This window comes from Panthera onca, chromosome B3 (genome assembly GCF_046562875.1).
Source record: "Panthera onca isolate mPanOnc1 chromosome B3, mPanOnc1 haplotype 2, whole genome shotgun sequence".
Classification (NCBI taxonomy): domain Eukaryota; kingdom Metazoa; phylum Chordata; class Mammalia; order Carnivora; family Felidae; genus Panthera; species Panthera onca.
The window spans coordinates 129,938,590-129,960,366 of record NC_138344.1 but is presented as its reverse complement, the minus strand read 5'-3'; the positions used below and the strand labels follow the sequence as shown (position 1 = coordinate 129,960,366).

The window sequence follows — 21,777 nt, the reverse complement described above, 5'->3', positions numbered from 1 at the left end:
GATCATTTACTAATTGACACCCTCGTATGCATCGGCCACAGCGTTAGGAGTTGGATATTTTATGGTAACCACATCATTCTCGAAAGCTGAGTGGGGAAGGAAAGCCACATAAATCAGTGAAATAAAACACGAGTGCTATAACGTATGGGGACTATTATGGGGCACAAAGAGGGAGTGGCTGGAGTAGACAGAGAAGGTTTCACGGTGGAGATGATCCTTGTGCTGAGCCTTGAAGGATGTGTAGGAGCTCTTCAGCTGGAGACATGTGGGAACTTATAAGGAACAAGGGATCTGAATGTTCATAAACACAGAGAAGTTCCAGGGTATCTCTATGTGGGAACGTTTCTTTCCTTCATGGTGACTCCTTAATTTAAGTACTCGAGCCTCTGATTTTATCAGGAACCGGTATCATCATAGACATGATCTAAGACGCTGATAAACAATTACAAAAGCACAATATAGCCCTGCCCTAAAAGAAATGTACGGTCTAATGGAAAAGCAGGTGCAGAACACTACAATCCAGTATGACGATGACTGAAAACGAGATGCAAAGAGACATTTCAGGAACAGCGATTAAGAACCAGAAGATGTTGTCCTTGAACTGAATGGATGTCTTCCAAATGAGAGTGGTGTGGGTGTATGCGTGCATGTGCATGTTTGTGCGAAGAACGCAGGGACTGCAAAAATAAATAAACATTAAACAAAATTAAAAAGGGACCCCTGGGGGGCTCAGTTGGTTGAGCATCCAACTTCCGCTCAGGTCATGATTCCACAGTTCGTGGGTGTGAGCTCCACTCCAGGCTTTGCACTGATAGTGAGGAATCTGCCTCTCTCCCTGCCCCTTCCCTGCTTACACACTCTCTCTCAAAAATAAATAAACGTTAAACAAATTAAAACATCACACACAGCATGGGTATGACAAAGATCCAGAGCTGAGAGTGGGCACGTTTGAGAAACCTCACTTGGTCTAGTTTGCATCAATGGCAAAAAAAGGAGCGAAACTGAGTGGAAGTGACCAACACGAGACAGTGAAATCCCTAGTATGTCTTCCCAAACCCTTACAGGGAAGGAGAGGAATCCTTCTGTTGATGGGAATCACAGAGATGGCATAGGTAAGAAACTGTTAGGGCCAGATCGACTGGTCGGACAGTCTCTCCATAGAAGAGAACCTGATTTGGAGAGAGTGGTTAACTGGGTTTTGGATAACAAGGAAGTAATATGTTAAGGGATGAAACGTTTCTAAGGTGTCTATAAGGAAAATGTTGGGAGACAAATTGGGAAGGGTTGTAACCTGTTTCCTATAGGAAATGGAAAATGATGTTAGGTTTTATATAGGGCTAGGGCCATAAAATCATCAGCCATTTCAGAAAGATAAATCTAGGAGGACGTATCTGTCGTGGGTAGAGTCTGTATCGGGGGGCTGGGCTGACAGGTGTCTGTGGGAAACTCAGCGGAGGCATCAGCAGTAAGATGAACAGGTAGAATGGATCATCACCTCTGTGCTGTCGCATACGTAATAATACATTATTGTGGCTTTGGGACTAAAAAAGGAGACGTCCCAACACAATTGTTCAAATTTCTTTTGTTTTAATTTTTTTTAACGTTTGTTTATTTTTGAGAGAGAGAGATGGAGCATGAATGGGAGAGGGACAGAGAGAGGAGACACAGGATTAGGAGCAGGCTCCAGGCTCTGAGCTGTCAGCACAGAGCCTGATGCAGGGCTCAAACCCACAAACTGTGAGATCATGACCTGAGCTTAAGTTGGATGCTTAACCAACTGAGCCACCCACGTGCCCCTATTTAAATTTTTTTTTTTAATGTTTACTTATTTTTGAGAGGTAGAGACAGAGTGCAAATGGGGTAAGGGCAGAGAGAGAGGGAAACACAGAATTCGCAGCAGGCTCCAGGCTCTGAGCTGTCAGCACAGAGCCCGACGCGGGGCTCGAACCCACAGACCGTGAGATCGTGACCTGAGCCAAAGTCGGACGCTTAACCTACAGAGCTGCCCAGGTGCTCCTGTTCAAATTTCCGTTAACATTAAAAGTGACTCCAAACCTAACCTAGTTCTTAAAGGTCACATCGTTTGTTGTTTTTCGTTTGTTTAATAACAGAAGAAAATTTTTAAAAATAATACAAGAATTTCATGATGTACAAAATAAATACAATGATAAGGTTGCATTGAAACCCTGACCATAAAATCGGAAGAAATGGAAATGATTTTGAGACTGCTGTGAATCTGAAAAAAAAAACAAAAAAAGGTGTTTCTGTGATAGAATATTACAGAGTGTCATCTAAAATAAAATTGAGAAGGAAACCAAGTCCCCGAGTTGTCCTTCTGGCACCTTACAATGGCGTTCAGTGGATATATCACCATCCAAGGTCTAGCGCTCTGGAGACACGGTGAGGAATTTGCAAATGTGTCAGTCAGCAAGTTGACAGCTGGCATGGCTGGTGGGCATGGGTTGGCAGTGACATTGCTAACACCTTTGCGAGCATAAAATGCAAGATGAAAGGAGGACCAAGTTGCTCAGTGACACTCTGCCAGCTCAGGGATCCATTTCAGACACCAGGAAGGCTGTGCCTGACAGCTGCCCTCAGGGGATAACCCAGTGTTGGAAAGTCAGAGAGTTCCCAAGAAAGCGACCTTAAAGCTGGGCGAATGGGGGCAGGAGGAAAGTCACTAAAGCGGAGAAATAAACAACCCCAAAGCTGTTCACCACAAAACCCACTACAAATAGTTGTACTTGTATTTTGTTTATGAAAGAAACCTTCAGCCACTAACCCATGAGTTTCTCTTTGAATGGTTATGACATAGGAGACAGAAAGGGAAGGAAAATGACATTTATTAAGAATAAATGTCATGGGGCACCTGGATGGCTCAGTTAAGTGTCTGACTTCGGTTCAGGTGATGATGTCACAGGTTCCTGAGTTTGAGCCCCACGTCAGGCTCTGTGCTGACATCTCGGAGCCTGGAGCCTGCTTCCGATTCTGTGTCTCCCTCTCTCTCTGCCCCTCCCCTGCTCATGCTCTGTCTCTCTCTGTCTCAAAAATAAATTTAAAAAAACATTAAAAAAATTTTTTTTAAATATATACTTCTTAAAAAAATAATGATAATAAATGTCCAGACTGAATGTATGAGAACAGGAATCCAACAGAACTGTTTTTGATTCAAATCTCTCATACTTGGCACAACCTTGGACAAGTCAATAACTGCATTATTTCAGGGCTCTCATCTTTGAAATGGGGGGAAATGTCCCTAAGTATGATCTGGTTGTGTAAAATTGTGCAAGGTGCCTGAGAGTCAGATAGGGACGGTGCGGTCAAATAATGTTAAAGGAAAAGAAAAAACAAAAAAGTTTCTCTGTCCTCAATGCCAATAGAAGAGTAGTGATTATCAGAAAGAAAGGAGAGGGGCGCCTGGGTGGCTCAGTTGGTTGGGCGTCCGACTTCAGCTCGGGTCACGATCTCGAGGTCCATGAGTTCGAGCCCCGCGTCGGGCTCTGGGCTGATGGCTCAGAGCCTGGAGCCTGCTTCCAATTCTGTGTCTCCCTCTCTCTCTGCCCCTCCCCCGTTCATGCTCTGTCTCTCTCTGTCTCAAAAATAAATAAACGTTAAAAAAAATTAAAAAAAAAAAAGAAAGAAAGGAGATTGATGAAGAAAAAGTCAGAGGTGATTTATTTTTCATGATAAGGCACCCTCTGGTCAACACTAAAGCATAACAATGTACCCCTGGTCTAGACTTTGGTTATATAAACTAATTTATTACAATGGTTCATCTCCTTCAATGGTAATTATTGAGTGAATATAAAAATCAGTTCCTTGTAGAATTAACACAATGGACCTAATTATTAATAATTTTTACAAGGATGACAAACATTCTTATTACTGTGTTATTATTATTATTATTATTACATATGTCACGGTGATTCATGCAATCACACAGAATGTTTTTAAAGCATTCATTATTATATTTTTCAAAAGTAAATAACATATATACGGTATTATGTAGGTATGGATGCTTGAACCTTAACATCCTTATAATTGATCATTTCTTAAAGATTATCTTAAGGCGACTGGGTGGATGAGTAGGTAGGACAACCAGCTCTTGATTTGGGCTCAGGTCATGATTCCAGAGCCATGGGATCGAGCCCCATGTCAGGCTTGTTGCTGAGAGTGGAGCCTGCTTCAGATTTTCTCTCTCTCTCTCTAAAAGATAATAAAAAAAAAAATTAAAGATTATCTTAATTCATCTATCTCATTTTGTTCTTTGTTTATGCTTAAATCTTATGTAAAATAATTTTAATTGCTCCTAATTTGTGCTTTTGAAAAATAAAGATAATTTTTTTTTATAAATGCTGTGGGTATATTTAGGTGACCATCGAGGATATGGTTTTAGAAATGGTCAAGCTGATGTTCAAATTAGAATTACTTCTTATTTGGAAAACAGGAAGTATGAGATGAAAATAGACACACATGCTTTTGAACCCTAAAACAAATATCAGTCTCTCATTCCTCTCTCTGTATATAATATTTATCTAGCTACATACACACATAAGTGTGTGTGAGTGTGTGTGTATGTGTGTGTGTGTGTTATTACACCCCTTCAGGCCTTTGTCAAAGACTTGGGAATCATATAAACCATAACCTCCTGAAGATTTCTGGGCAGAACATGTACCTAACTATGTGTTAGGTAGTATTTTTCATAATTTGGGTAAATAACTAGCTTTCTAAAATCTTTTTTAATGTTTATTTTTTATTTTTGAGAGAGAGTGAGAAAGTGTGAGCACAAGTGGGGAAGGGAAAGAAAGTGACAGAGACATAGAATCCGAAATAGGTTCCAGGCTCTGAGCTGTCAGCACAGAACCCTATGTGGGGCTCGAGCCCATGAACCATGAGATCATGGCCTGAGCCAGAGTCAGATGCTTAACCAACGGCGTCACCAGGCACCCCAATAATCCAGGTTTCTATAAAGAATGCACCAAGGACTGGGAAACACTGAAAAGGGTTTTAGCACAAGCTCACACAGGTGAAAGATTAAGTGATGATATCGCTACACAACTTTAATCTCCCTCTTTATCTTTTTTTAAACATCTACCTTCTTTTCTCTTTGATTCCAGGCCTTCGGTCACATATTAGTCTTCTGAGGCACATGGATTAATTCTGAATTCTTTTGTACACAGTTTGCCTTCAGTCCAGATGAAATTAAACTTCTCTTTAGAGCCCCTGAATGGTATTAAACAACCTGCGCATGCATTGTGAATTCCAAAAGCATCTAGAACCTTGGGTAAGAGAGAGTATTTACAAGTTTCCTATTGATTTCCCAAGTTGGAATTCATTGAAGCACTAATATAAAATTGAGCTCAATTTCAGGAGGATGAATAAAGTTGAATTAGCTCTGATATTATGTAGTAAATGCAGAAAATTTTAAAGCCTGTAATTTTCTATGCCTATTTCAAAATGTGCTCCTACAAATAATAGCCAGATGAATTATACTGAAGAGACAAAGGAAAGTATAGTCAACAGGTAATGTTTGGTAACAAACTCAATGCATTTCATATTGTTGACGATTGTTAATAACCTCAAAAGACGTATATTAACTTCAAGATTTTTGTTTCTCATTCTGAATTCACGTTCAGTGCTCTTAGAAATCTTTTCCTAAATGAAGAGTGCTGTCAAATTTAAGTAAGGAAAAGATTAAGAAGGAGATCATTTGAAGCAGGCCAACTGAGAAAAGTCATTTGTATGAAACCGTTCAAGAGTCTGTATCTTGAGCACATCAATTTTTCCAAGTTTAGTCAGCTAGTCTGGGACAAAGTCATGAAGACCAACACTCACTCTTAACATATTTGAACAGAGGTAAGATTTTGCTTGAGTAGCTGACTGAAGGAAACCGTAGTGGCTACTTTGAAATTGCCCTCACTGCTTACCTAGGTTATATACTTTTTGGATGGCTTAGAGGAAGGTTGAAAATTTGATTACTTGACTAGGTGAAACATAAATAGAAAAACATGGCCCCGAGTTTGCTATTTTTAATGTGGCGCTCTCAGAGATATCGCTTAATGACACATGACTTTCAAATATTTCTTGCAGATGGATGCATTCAAGCTTGGTTTTCAGGACAAATCTGGGACACAAAGTATAGCACTCAGGGAAAGATAAACTTCATGATGCTGAGGTCTTCTGGATCACTGAAAAGCATGCTTGGGAGCCAAACAAAGAGATGTAATCATGAACTTTGGTTGTAATTAAATCTTGGACGGCACATTCTAACTGCATTTATTGTGTAAAATAGTCTTACGATTCATTGCAAATCTTCCTTGATTTATAGATAGGTTCTTTCTTCTGGTTCTGTTCATTGACTTTGCACTTAATAGTGTCATAAAATGTTCACTAAGACATGCTAATATTCCATCTGGAATACCTTAGTTGATTGTACAAGCCTTTAGAATACATGTATAAAATTCAACACGGTGAGTCCATTCCCAATGAAGAAGTGTCAGAGTAGGGCTACAGTGAAACGCATCAGTAGTTATTACTAACTTCCATTATTTTCTTAACTTTCAGTTCAGAAGCAGCGCATTTGACAATAAAATTTCTGACTTCTATTTATGCATATGTTTTCATTTCAAGTCATGAGATGTAGCTTTACTTTTTACACAAAATAATATCTAGTTGACTCTCTTCTGTGAAGTCAAAAAAGAAAATACTACCTTTTCAGCTCAGAATACGTGAGGCTAGAAATAATGATCATAGAGGCTAAATATAGAATTATTGTTCTCTACTCTAATCAACCCTGACATGTTTCCCTTGACCCTTCACATCTGTTCATAGATATTTACACACACTTAATATAAACATATGGAAATTGCACTAAGTGATAAATTATTTACCCTGGGTTATGAGCGAGTTGTCTTCAAGTAGCATATAACGTTAAAAATAACGACATACAGATAAAAGGTTTAGAATTATGACATTCACACTTTTAATAAAATGGTAATACAACTATAATTTAAGCAGCAGGCACCTGGGAAAATGACTTTGGGTAGTGCTCTTATTTCACTAATCTAAAATAAAATCTAACCCTATATGGCGTGCTAAAGAACAAAAATCCAACTGAGTAAATTTAAGGATCTAATTGGCTTTGCTAGGTGATTCACGAGTCTGTAGCTTCTCATCCAGCAATAGAGGGGAGCCCCTAGGAGCTGTACAAAATGGAAGGCTTTTGTAGGAAGGACGGTGGGCAAAAAAGTTATAAACAAAATAAATATTGTTTCAGACAAGGTCGCCTTCCCTTAGGGGGAAACAGAGGGGGTCTTATTTTGCAGACTGCCTCTTCATCCTTTGGGAAATAGAGAGTGCCATGTGACAGATTATCTCAGTGATGTTAATCAAAAAATTCCCAACTGATCAGATAAGACATTTCTAGGGGAGGTCAAACTGCAATTAGTCAAGTATTAAGCCCCAGTTAGATGACTTAGCCTAAGCAAGGCCATTTGGGGCCTGTGGTTTTCTTTTTATTTTATTTAAAATTTTTTTTAATCTTTATTTATTTTTGAGAGAGAGAGACAGAGTGTGAGTGGGAGAGGGGCAGAGAGAGAGGGAGACACAGAATCCAAAGCAGGCTCCAGGCTCCAAGCTGTCAGCACAGAGCCCGATGCGGGGCCGGAACTCAGGAACCTTGAGATCATGACCTGAGCCGAAGTCGGTTGCTCAACCAACTGAGCCACCCAGGAACCCCTTTGGTTTTCTTTTTAACAGGTGAAACATTTTCTAGGTGAAACACATATATTCTAGGTATTGCTAAATGTAATTATGTTTCAATGGGCTTTTTGAGTTCTGATTGTTCTCAAATCTCTGCGGTCACAAAACATATTATCATGAAACTCTAGCATACAGAAAATATATTTAGGGAAAATTTTTTCACCAAGTTAAAAAGTAAAGAAGAGTATGCACAACAAATCAATCAATATTGGTCTTATTATATTAATACGCAATAGAGATCATTTTAACAGACATTGCCATTACCGAGGGGAGAACACCTTTTATTCTCCTCAATGGCTTAAAAACCTTTACCTCAACATCTGAAGTTGCCTGTCAGTGAAATAGCTGAACTGCTTTCATTAAGTACAGAACCACCAGGTTGACATTTTCAGGTTGAATCCATGGGAAATAACTACATTTTAACATTCCCAATTTATTATGTCAGGTTTATAATCGTTACAAGATCGTCTTAGCGTTATAAGGTTTAGAAACGGGGGGACAAAAGCTATCCTCAAGTATCCTCTTCTACATAATGCAAAAAAGACTTTTTTTTCCTCTACATCCTTCCATAGTCCAATTATTTTCTCAGTGGAAGCCTCCCTTACCACTGCCTTCATGTGGTACATGAATGTACCGCAGAATATTGGCTTCGTCATCTGATGCTGCTGTGGTTTCTCTTTCTTTTTTCTTTTTAATTTGTGCTTAATATTTCTTCGCTTCCATATTCCTACAGATAAGTGAACTTCAGAGTTGCAACATCCAAGTCGCGTCCGCACCCCAGATAGCTGCTCTGAGTTTCCAGCCTGTTAGACACATCACCCTTTGTTTGGATTGTCGTAGCTTTCAGATTCCATGTTGTATACAACAGAAACCATCTCTTTTCCACTCAACACGAACCCTGCTCCAGGCCTCATGTTTTCTGTCTCAGTAAATGGCACCGTCACCTTCACAGGGCCCAAGTCATTCTCAACCTACACCTATCACATCCGTTTACCTCCTTCACGATCACCGGCTCCTACAACCTGTCTTTTAGCTTCCTAATATTTCCTGTATTCATCTTCCATCCATCATGGCACTGCTAATTTCTTCTATGTTTGCCTCTCTTCCATCCATTTTTAATTCTTCAGCCATAGTGAGCTTTAAAATCAGCAGCTGGCAAACTGTGGCCAGGAGCCAAATTCAGCCAGTTACTTGTTTTGGTAAATAAGATTTCATTGCGACACAGCATGTTCGTCTGTTTATATCTTATTTATGCTGCCTTTATGCTCCAAAGAGAGTTAAGCAAATGGTCCAAGAAGCCTAAAGTATTTACTGTCTACTTTTTACAGAGCAATTTCGCTAATGCCTGTCCAATATCGAATGGTTCCCCAGCTTCAATGCTCTCAATGGTCTTCCATTGTCCCCAGGATGGAAGTCTTCAAGCTCATATCTCAACACTCCTTGATTTAAATTGATGTCCCAGCCATACCCCATCTACCGGTCCTTAACTCAGAGCCTCCAGTCACCAGTATGAGTTTGGCAAACTACCTGTCATCTCACACAGCTTGATATCAATATTTCTTCTTGTGGACAATTTTCTTTGACCCTAGAAGTCTGAGGGATATACCCCTTAATACGTAAACCCAGAACTTTCTGCACTCGCCTCCATCAAAGCACATATAGGCTGCAATCTATTTACCTATGATTTTTGCCTCCCAGTTAAACTGCCCCTCAAACCACTAATTGTGTGTAGTTCACGGCAAGAACTCAGCATTGTTTGCTAAATGAATGGATGGATGTTATTTGTCTTTCCATCCTTAAACCTTCTCTGTTCTAAATTTTAATCATATTTATTATAAAAGTGTCTTCGTTTCAATGTCTTGAAAACACACCGTTATCGTATAAAGATGCAAATCTGCTCTATGGCAGTTAAGCAAATGCAGTAACAAATAATATTGTGTAATAGTTGAGAAATACCTAAAAGTTTATAAAGTGTCTTCCCATATATTTTCTTATTGAATTGAGTCTTAGAAACAGCTCCATGGTGCCAACCCTATGCAGTCATTCAAATGCAACACCCAGCTCTGTGGAGTGATTAAAAATGACTCAGAAAATTGATACATAATTCTTAGAACACATGAACTCGGGGCATGGATTATAATCAAAATACATTGTAATGAAAGTTAGTTTTCAATTCAGTAGCATCAGATTCTCTTATTTGCTGGAAATTGATCTCAGGTCCATTTTCTTTTAGTTCTACCACTAATTCAATCTCCTGCTGTTCTTAGATAATGTTTTTATTCTTCTGTTTGAAGGCAGGAAAGCCATTGTTTTACTCTATTATTTTCCTTGAATACTAAAGCCTATCAGTACATTTTTCTCTAAGATCTGAGTCTCTGGAAATAAAAACTTTGTTCTACCTTTGAGAACATACATTTTACTTTTTAATTTTTCCTCTTGATCTAGATATGAGACGGTATTTGCGTTCAGCTGAAAATCACATAAAGATATTTGCTTTTGATGACTATCTAATAACGTCTACTTGTGAACATTAATTTAAATAAATTTGAGTTCAGGACATATTGTTATGAACACAGTGTAGGTTTTTATCATACTAGACCATTGGTTTATAAAATTTGGAAGATGGGGCGCCTGGATGGCTCTGTCGTGAGATGGGGCCCGGATTTGGCCTCCATGCTAGGTGTGTAGTATGCTTGGGATTCTCTCTCTTTCCCTCTATCTCTGTCCTTCCCCCGCCCTCTCTCTCTCTCTCTTTCAAAAATAAATGAACATTTTTTTTAATTTGGAGGATATGAGGATCATCACCTGATAAGCTTTTTAGAAATGCAGATTCCAGTACCCCAACACTAAATATTCTGATCATTATGTGATGTGTTGAGTCTTTCATTTTTAACAAGTACTACAGCAACTCTGATGCAGGTGGCCCATGGCCACACTTTGAGACAAAACCAAGGTTTTGCTCAAAACACATCATGTATTTGCATTGAACTACGTTTACAATGCATATGTGACATTATTTGAATTTCTCACCTTTTAAAATCAGCACAACTGGCCTCCAACAAAGGGAAAGAGATAAATAAAGCAGGCACCAAGGACAGTAAGCCTTATCAAAAAGAGAGCTAAATAATTCAGTGGAGGCTGATTCTTCACCCACATCCCACCTGATACAAACAAGAGTCTTATGTGCTATGAATAATGACAATTTTGAGTCAGTCCCTACTCTTCCCATGCTAACTTGAATGTACATGTATATTTTTATATATATTATATTTATATTTTTGTATATATTTATTTATATTTTTGTATATATTAGTTCTGATATGTTTCCAATACACAAATAATTTATGCTCATCACAGACCAAAAAAAGAGAAGAAGGAAAACTCAAATAAATAAACAAAACAAGTCACTTAAAAGCCATCCATCCAAAGTTAGCAACTCATATTTTTCTATATGTTTTCTGGTGTGCATCTGTTCATTGAAATTACCTGGAAAAAAAAGGTTAATAGATTATCCCTGTCCCTATGGAGAATATCCTTTTTTGCAATATCGGTCTGTGGTTTTAGCAAAGAATTGTTTGGATGGGAGTGATTTAAACTGGTTTAAGCTGAAGGAAAATCACTGTGTCACAAAACAGGGACATTTATGGTATGAAACTTGCTTCAAGAACAGTGCATTCAAGTCTTCCAGGATATCCATATCTGGCTCTCTCTGCCACCCTCTGTTGGTAGACGGGGTGCTTTTCATTGGCTTGAATCCCAGGAAGACTCCCTCATTGTAGACCTAATTCCACTTGCTTGTTTCAGAGACAAGCATGGAAGGAAGTGCTCTCCATGATTACTGCCTATGACGTTTATTGAAGATATTGACGCACTGTCTCAAGTAGAGTTGCTAAGCAAGTTGAATGGAAGACTGTAATAGCTCCCAGCACCGTGCAACCTCAATGAAGGAAAAGCAGAACAAAAGAGGGACAGAAAAATGGAGAGCGGGACGTGGTTTACCCTGGAGGTCACCGTACCTGAGGCTAGTTTCATACCATGACTTCACCTTTTCTTATGATCCTGTAAATTTCCTTTTAAGGCAATCTATTTTGACAAATTGCTTCACTTCCATCCAAAAAGGTCATTACTCATACTTACACTTGGTCTTCGTTATTCATGGATTCTGTATTTGCAAATTGGTCTACTTGCTGAAATTTATTTGTGACCCTGGAGTCAATACTCATGGTGCTTTCCTGGTCATTTGTGGACTCACCGAGAACTAATAAAACTTTCTCACCTCATGCGGGCGTTCCCAGCTGAAGTCAAACAAGGTGATGTTCTGACTTCCTGTTTCAGCTCTCATGCCGTCAACGAGTGTCCTTTTCGTTGTTTATTTATTGTCATTTTTTTCACATTTTCGCCCTTTTTGTGGGTGATTCCTTTATTTAAAATAACCCCCAAGCATCTTGCTGAGGTACTGCCCAGCATTCCCACGTGCAAGAAGGTTGTGACATGGTTTATAGAGAAAACTACGTGTGTTACATAAGCTTTGTTCAGGAGTAAATTATAGCACAGGTGGCTGTTGAAGTTGACTAAAGAATGAACAATACTTATTAAATAAGGGATCCTTACATAGAAACATACATAAAAGAAGGTTATATATTGAGATTAATGAGATTCTTGTGGCCAGGGCTTGCAGGAACCTACCCTCCATATTTCTCCTAGGAGAAGAAGTTCTGTATTCGATAATTCCGCATTTGCAATGACTTTACATAGAACATAGTTTCTGTGAATAATAAGAATTGAGTGCATATAGAAGCTACTAAACGTTCTGTTTTGAAATCTTTTATTTTATGTAATACTATAATATTAATACTTATAGGTAATACTCAATACTGTATTACTTAACACTGTATAAAAAGACTGAGTGGTTGTATGTGCTTGTATGTATGCACATGTATTTGTGTCCATGTTCCTTGTGAGTCATTGTGAATATTAGAAGCCCAGTACATGTTTGTTGGTTTGTTCTTACACAATTCCTGCTTAGTGAGACGCAGTTGTGTCTGTTAGAGAGCTTTATGTAGGCTTATTGGTTAGTAAGCAATTTTACACATAAAGCAATCTAATTGTTTTGTTTTCTTATTTTAAATGATTTTTTTTTTATTATTTTGAGACAGGGAGAGAGAGAGAGACAGAGTGCAAGCAGGGAAGCGACAGAGAAAGAGAGAGGGAGACACAGAATCTGAGGCAAGCTCCAGGATCTGAGCTGTCAGCGCAGAGCCCAAAGTGGGGCTCGAACTCACAAACTGTAAGATCGTGAACCTGAGCCAAAGCGGAATGCTTACCGACTGAGACACCCAGGCACCCCAGCAAACTATTTGTCACACAAGTTGTAGATAATTTTCTGAGTTACTTGTTTGCCGTCTAACAAGGTTTATATTTTCCTGGCATTAAATAATTTTTGAATATGTATGCGATCAAATACATCAATATTTACCTTTACTTCTACCTTTGAGGCTTTGTTGAGAAAGCATTTTACCCTCCTTCAAATATATTCTCTGTTTTTAATACGTATTGCTTTTTTTCTAGAGCTATTATTAATGTACATTTTCTTACGCATTTTCTGCTGTATCAATGGGATTTGGAGAAAGAGAGAAGGTTAATTCATGTGCTTAACTGGGCCTCTTAGAGGGCAAGTCCCAACACTACTTCTCTTTTAACTTATGAAATAGTGAAAAATGTTACAGTTCCCTCATTACTGAAACATTATTGCATTTCTGGAATATATTCAAAGTCATCATGATATTAGTTTAATATTATGCTGGATTCAATTTGCTAATTTGTTTTAGGAATTTTACATCTAGATTCAAATAAGACAGGTGCACATAAACACACACTAAGAGTTTGTTCGGAAGTGTTTGCAGAGCCCTGGAATTTTCTATTCCTTAATTTTTTGCAGGACATTGTCTGTAATGTTGTCTCGATCTGACACCATTTTAGGGCACTCTTTATATATGTATATATAATTATTTCATAATTATGTGTCAAATAGCGCTCTCTGAATTTTTCTATGCATTTTAAGATTTTCTTTGAAAATTCAACATTTTATTAATATTTATGCTGATTAACATTAAGAAGAGCTACCTTTCTCATTTAATTTTTAACAACTTAATTTAGATAATAGCTCAAATTTTATTCACAGTTATTTTCTTAAGTTCACTTATTTATTTTGAGAGCGAGAGAGAGTGTGCATGTATGTGCGAGCAGGAGAGAGGCAGAGAGAGAGAATCCCAAACAGGCTCCATGCTTTCAGTGGGAAGCACAAAGTGAGGCTCAATCTCATGAAACATGAGATCATGACCTGCACCAAAATCAAGAGTTGAATGATGCTTTGAGCCCCCCCAGGCACCCCTATTCATAGTTGTTTTTAAAATTACTTCTAGATTTATACATTATTAATACCAATGCCATTTGATTTAATAACCATTTGTTTAACACATGTGCCAGAGTATCGAAGCACTTAATATTAAATTATTTAATTCTTTCTACAAACCTTTGAGATAATTCTCTTATTGTTCCCGTTTGCCAGATGAAAAAAAAAAAAAAATGAGGCACAGAGAGGTTAAGTAATTTACCTAAACTCACACAGCTAGAATATAGAAGAGCCAGGAGTGAAACAAAGCTGTTTGTCTCTAGAGTGTTTTATGTTTTAACCACTACACTATATGTTAAAAGGAAGAACGCTTGTAAGAGGGATAATTGAAAAATACTATAAAAGCTTTCATACATATATGAAATTTCCTTTCAGAAAGAGTATTGTTTACCTGTATTTCTGAAAGACAGCCGTCTTGCTATTTGCTCAAACAGTACTATCTATTTCCAAGTGATAAAAAGTGCAAGTAACTAAACAATTAAAATAAAACAAAAGAACAGGAAGAAAAGAATGAAATGGGAAAGCTGCATCACTTAAATCGAGACCATTGCTCATGTTGGTAACACCGTAGGCAGCAGCCGTTAGGAGTCCAGTGACCTTAAGTGCCACAGAGCCATTAAAAGTAATGAGGTATGAGCTCAAGCCAATGACTGATAAAAAGGCAATGTCTTCTCAGGGGCTCAAGCTGTAACATCCAGCATTAATGTATTAGTATCAGTAGATGAAACATGACGAATGCTAAATCTCATTTGCATAATGGATGAAGCTTGGGAAGCAGTTCCAGATGGCTGATGAGCACCTTGAGCCAAAGGAGAATTTTTTTTTAAAGACTTGATATACAAAGGCTAGCATATTAAGACACACGTAGCTAAAAAAAAAAAAAAAAAAAAAATAGAACAAATGTAAGAGACTATGGACTGCTGGATGATGTACTTCTCTTAAATTTGAAATAAAGTTAAGTAAAACTCTCCTGCAGCACCCAGATATGCCATCCAGTGGCCTCGCCTGGACTGACGAGCTCCACCTCTCAAATCATCCCCGATGCCTAAGAAAATAGCTAATAAGTTGGCTGTGCAAACTTAGAGTAAACGTATTCAAATCTCGATGCAGATGTCTCAGTGACTTATTTGACTGTATTTTGTGCAGCTTCTCAATTGTGCCAGTATTTGAATGAAAATCATACAGCGTATTCAATTTACTAAACACAGCCTCGCTTGTGGGGGAAAGAAATCCCTTCTTGGAAGTAAATGTGACTTGATTTAGTTCTTATACGAGTTTCTCTCTAAGCAGATGGAATTATCCCACATCAATTGTGTGTGTGTGTGTGTGTGTGTGTGCGCGTGCGTGTGACGTGTTAGTTCTTTAGGTATCTTATTGTGATAGTTGTGACTTTTCTCTTTATTGAAATATCAATGCAGGCATATCTCACAGATGCTGAGAGCTTGGTTCCAGACCACCGCGATAAAACAAATATTGTAACAAAGCAAGTCAAATGATATTCCTTTAGTCTCCAGTGCACATAAAAGTTATGTTTACACTATACCATAGCCTATGAAGTGTGCAATAGCATTATGTCTAAAATAACAATGTATCTACCTTAATTAAAAATGCTTTATTACTACAAAGTGCCAACCATCATATGAGCTTTCAGTGAGTCATGGTCAGCAATCACAGATCACCATAACAAATACAATAATAATAATGGGGAAGCTTGAAATAACGCAAAAAAATGTCAAAATGTGACGTTGAGGCAAGAAGTGAGCAAACGCTGCTCGGAAAATGGTGCCAGAAGGCTTGCTCAATGCAAGTTTGCTTCAATTTATAAAGAACTAAGTCCTTGCAAGTTCAATAAAGCAAAGTGCAACAGATCAAGTCATACCTGTACTACAAATACATACTGTTTGAGTGTAATATATTCTAGTGAAAAGTATTGTGCAAGTTCTGGGGTTACCACGGGACAAAATACAAGGTGCATAGCACCACCAGGCTGGGGACCCTGTCTACTGTGGGCAGACCTATCCCCACCACCTACTCACCTCTGCTTTCTCCTACCCTTAAACAATGGAATGCCACATTACATAACACCCTCTTCACCTTCAGATGTTTGCCTCGCCCGGGCCATCTCAGTCAATCATGACGCTGAGATCCCCATACTTACCTAAATCCAGTTCGAATCTTTTCATATTTCCCACTTTGGTTCTCTTTAAAGCTAATATTATGGTCAGTTTCTCACTACTAGTGTGCAGTATACCTTTCCTTTAGAATTCAAATAATGGTGGTATTTTAAAATCTATAAGGAGTCTATCCCCTCATCTCACAAATAAAGAAAAGAAGAATACTTGGATCTTAAAAATAACTGTGTTAGCCTTTTATTCACCTGAGTTCAGTCTCCCTCACTTGTGGGTGATGGTTTCATAATTTGATGGTCTTTCTGCCATGACGTGACCTTGCTGATTTGGTCGTTTCTCACCCGGGTTGCCCTTTGTGGTAGCCAGCCTCCCTTTGCTGAAGCCCCTCTGTGTGCTTGACTAAAGTGATTCATTTGTTCCAAAGTCGTAATAAGTCAGGTAACACAAATTGAGTTACCTGTTTTAGCTCAAGGAATGAAATAAAAACAATTGCAAGAAATTTTAGGCACGTGGTCTCTCCCTGGGGCAAACCAGGTCTTGAGTAATCCTTAGTAGGATACTCTAAACACTCCTGGAAATAGAAGTCCATTTCTTTACATGTTATTTCAACATTGAGAAAATACTCTAGTCAGGTATATATTTGAATACTCAACTGAACAGATCAGGGATGGAAATTTATTTCATAACACATCTATAACTCATTCTTTCACAGATAAAATACCTTGTGTCCAGATCCTGTGTTATTGAAGCCTCTGTCTTCCGGCTTCAGTATGCATCACTAAGAATGTTACCAACCCACAGAATGTTCTCTGCAGCCACATCGCTTTTGTCATTTAAACGGCCATATTGTTGCACCTGGAGATTGAATGATCTGCCTAGACCACATTGCTCATGAGTTTCAGACCTAGGACCAGCACTCATATCATCTACTCTAAAGCCAATGACTTCTCCACACTCATCTCATGAAGTGTTCATGAAAGCCAGCACCTGTGACATAGCACCACACTGTGGGGAGCAGAAGTATGGAAGTCAACAGCTATAGGACTGGTGGAATTCTTCAGATTGTGGATACACAAACAGGGTCAATACAAACAATGGGAGTTTTCCTCATGCTATGTTATGACAACATGCTGAGCTAAAACCAGCAGCCGGACACCTAGGTGGCTCAGTCAGTTGAGCGGCCAACTTCGGCTCAGGTCACGATCTCGGGGCTCGTGGGTTCGAGCCCCACGTCGGGCTCTGTGCTGACAGCTCGGAGCCTGGAGCCTGCTGCGGATTCTGTGTCTCCCTCTCTCTTTACCCTTCCCCCACTTGCGTTCCGTCTTTCTCTCTCTCTCAAAAATAAATAAATGTTAAAAATAATCTTTAAAAAAAACCTGGCAGATAAGTCTAAGCAGGTACTTAGACATTTGAAAAAAAGTTTTATAATCATTTTCACCAATTATTGTTTAAGAGAAAAACCACTCCGGCTTGTTTCCTCTTAATACTACATTTCAATTTCTGACCCTAGGTGTGTGGGTTTTTCCACACACCAGGCAATTCTGTGACACCGGCTGGGTGTTTTACAATTCAAGTTAATTCTGACATGATCTACTTGGGGATAGTAAAAGATTCCACAGGCTAAGGGCTCAGTCCCACGAGAAAGCCTTGACCTTCAGTCCCTAATTGCAAATCCAGGTTGTACCTGTCTCTGATCGACTGGCTATAGATTGGCGGCTCCCTTAACCCCTGCTTAGGCTCGACTACTTTGCTAGAATGGCTCACAGAACTCAGGAAAACAACTTATTTACTATATTACCAGTTTACTACCAAGGACATTAAAATATACAAATAAAAAGCCAGATGAAAAGATGCATTGGGCAGGGTCTGGAAGAGTGCTGAGCACAGGAGATTGTTCCCCCTTGGGTTTGAGACACACCGTCCTTATATCCCATGGATGCATTCTTGTTTACCAACCCCAGAAGCTCTCCAAACTCCATCCTTTCTTGGTTTTTATGGAAGGCTCATTACATAGGCATGGCTCATCAAATCATTGACCATTGGTGATTGAGTCAGTTTCCATCCCTTTCCCCTTCCTGTGAGACAGAGAGTGGGTGCAACATCTCAACAGTCTGACAACAGGGTTGATTCTTCTGGCAACCTATCCCTATTTTGAAGGGCTTTCCAAAACTTACCTCGTTCACAGAAGCTGAAGTGTGGTTGAAAGGGACTTGTTATGATAACAAAATACACCGGCTTCACCTTGATCACTCAGGAGCTTTCGGCAACTCAGAGCAAAACTAAATATTATAAGAAAAGATGCCCCTACAGCTCTCATATGGAAAATTACAAGGGTTTCAGGAGCTATGTGACACAAACTGGAGATGAAGACCAAAATGTGTATTTGTTATTATATCACAAGATTGCAGTGATGGATACTGGACTAAAATAAATCTCGTTTTTTGGAATAAGGCAACATATGAAAAATTTGTCATGGAATTTATAATTCCTGTCCTTATGATTCTTGGTATTCTTTTATTTTTAAGTTTATTTATTGATTATTGAGGAGGGGAGGTGGCGGGGCAGAGAGAGAGAGGGAGAGAGAGAATCCCAAGCAGACTCCATGCTGTCAGGGCATAGTCTGATGGGGGGCTCAATCTCATGACCATGAGGTCAAGACCTGAGCTGAAATCAAGAGTTGGCCGCTTAACTGACTGAGCCACCCAGGCACGCTGTGATTCTTGATTAATTATAAAGGAAATTATATAATGTATATAATTATAATATATATAATATATAATAATAATATATAATATATATATAATAATATATAATATATACATATATGGTATGTAATAGTACGCCTTCATCTGCAGGGGATATATTCCAACACCTCCCAGTGGTATCTGAACCTACAGATAGTACTAAATCCTATAAATATTATGTTTTTTCCTATACATACATATCTAAAGTAAAGTATAATTTATAAATCAGCCATAGTAAGGGACTAACAACAGTAATGAAATAGAACAATTATAACAATATATTGTAATACAAGTTATGTCAATGAAGGCTTAAAAAATATTTTCTTGGGGCGCCTGGGTGGCTCAGTCAGTTAAGCGTCCGACTTCAGCTCAGGTCATGATCTCGCCGTCTGTGAGTTCGAGCCCCGCGTCGGGCTCTGGGCTGACGGCTCAGAGCCTGGAGCCTGCTTCGGATTCTGTGTCTCCCTCTCTCTCTGCCACTCCCCTGCTCACTCTCTCTCTCTCTTTCTCTCTCTCTCTCAAAAATAAATAAACATTAAAGAAATTTTTTTTTTAAATACAAGAAATATTTTCTTGTACTCTACTTGCTTTTCTTGTGACATGATCGGTGGTAATCAAATGCCCACGTGATGAGATGACATGAGGGGAATGACGTGGGCACTGTGACATAAGATTAGGCTGCTAGTGACCTTCTGAAGATATGTCTGAAGGGACATCCTTTGCATCCCAACCACGGTTGACTTCAGGTAACTGAAACTCTGGAAAGTGAAACTGTGGATAAGGGAGGACCACTGTGTGCATATTCTAGCTCTTGCCTTCTTCATCATAATTTGCCTCTTTTTTCCCTATAGCATGTTCATTTAAAAAAAGACATACATGAATATTAAATAGCAATAATAAGAAAGTAACACTATCTAAAGGCAACTATCTGTATAATGATAGTTTTCTTCTTAGAGGAATCTTTTTAATTTTTTTATTTATTTTTGAGAGAGAGCACAAGTGGTAGAGATCAGGAAGAGAGGGGGACAGAGGATCCAAAGTGGGCTCTGTACTGACAGCAGAGAGACTGATGTGGGGCTTGAACCCACAAACCATGAGATCATGACCTGAGCTGGAGTCGAACGCTCAACCTATTCAGCCACCCAGGGGCCCCATTATGGGAAATGTTTTAATACTATATAGAAAGTCACATATCCTGCTTCTTTAACTTTTCCCTATGGCTCCACATTAATGTTTCTCAAATTGTTATTGGTGAAGCACAGGAATTAATATGTGCTGCTTGAATAAAGTTACTCATGGTCAAACATGGTAAAATGATGAGCTGAGTCAGGTTTGACTGGTCTTTTTTTGGTAGAACTTCTACGAGTTTTGTACGCTAATGCGCAGGCTGCTTATGCATCAGTTAGAGGTAAAGTGTTTCTTTCTTTAATATTAATTATATATGAGTGTGCACACACACACGTACATATTTACTTCCTTACAGGGTCTTCAAACAAGGTCCTTATGCTCCAAGATGAGGTAAACAGCCCAGAGCATAAAAAGCTGCAATACAGCTGTGCTTACGAAAGTGCTGTGGCAGAACACCGAAACCAGGTTCCATATACATAAAATCGAATGTCCCAATTCTAAGGTGAAAGATAAAGCTTATTTGTTTTGTGGTATGGCTGTGTGGCTTTCAGTGAATTTGGAATGCTAGTTGATCTTACGTGGGTGAACACTATTGCCTGCGGGTCAATGTGGAATGTAACGCCTGTGGACGATGCTTTGTGAATCAGAACCATTAAATCATGAACATTTTGATCTAAATTCTAATGAGCCACTGCCAATAGTTTACACAGATTGTCACATGCCAGATAAAGCTCTTCTTCTTGCCTTATGTTACTCACTTGTAAGACTCAAGCAGGGAGTTGCTGTTACTTTGATGTTTGGATACTTCCCCTGTTGCCAACCGCAGGTCATTAATAGTTCATGAGTTCAAATAAAGAAAGAAGAAAAAGAAGACACACTTTTCTGGACCTCTGATTGATGCATAATGAAAATGAAAGCCACGCAGTATGCAAAATTGAACAAGATAAGGCCCCTGGCCTCAGTTTGCTTTCGATCTACTCATAGCCAAGTCATGAGGAATGGAAGTAGGGCAAGTAAGGGCCTTTACGGCTGCTATGGGAACACTCCAGTCTCATTTTGCTGTCATAAGGAGGCTAGTCAGCGGTGCAGGGAAGCAGCAAGTTAGGGGAAAGGGAGAGAAAAATCACTTACGTTGGCACTTACACACGCGAGCGCCTCGTACGTGCGGTCAAATCAGCACATTTTTCTACTTTGAGACCCAGTTCCAGATCAGGTGACAGAAAGATTACCATGACTCTTCTCTTCTCTTTGTTTTGTAAGAAAACCTACCCAGGCATTTTAACTGGATCTCTCGTGTATGATTGAGAGATGAGTGAACAAAATTATAAAGTGCGATTTTAGAGGCTCTTTATTGTGGGGATATGAATGGAAGGAGAATAGTGATTTATTGAGGCAAAACAAGAACATTTACTTGTGTATAATGGAATACCCAGGTGAAATACCTAAAACAGTCTTAAATCCAACAGAAGGTACATAGGCGCATTTTCTTTTGTAGAATATTTCTTACAAAAAGAATTGCACCTGATTTTTTAGAATGATTCCATACCTTTATTTGCATATGAAGGTTTAGGAAGGTGCATATCTGCTCAGATACTTATCAGTA

At 38.8% G+C, this 21,777-nt stretch overlaps 1 long non-coding RNA gene across 1 annotated transcript in view; it reads right to left on the bottom strand.

Annotated features, from left to right (window-relative positions):
* The window catches only part of LOC132668526 (uncharacterized), a 42,510-nt gene extending 21,346 nt beyond the window's left edge, over positions 1 to 21,164 (bottom strand). Inside the window, exon 1 of the long non-coding RNA XR_009605596.2 lies at positions 20,933 to 21,164. This is a non-coding gene — a long non-coding RNA (uncharacterized LOC132668526). The remainder of the gene's footprint in view (positions 1 to 20,932) is intronic.
* Positions 21,165 to 21,777: the final 613 nt, after the last annotated feature.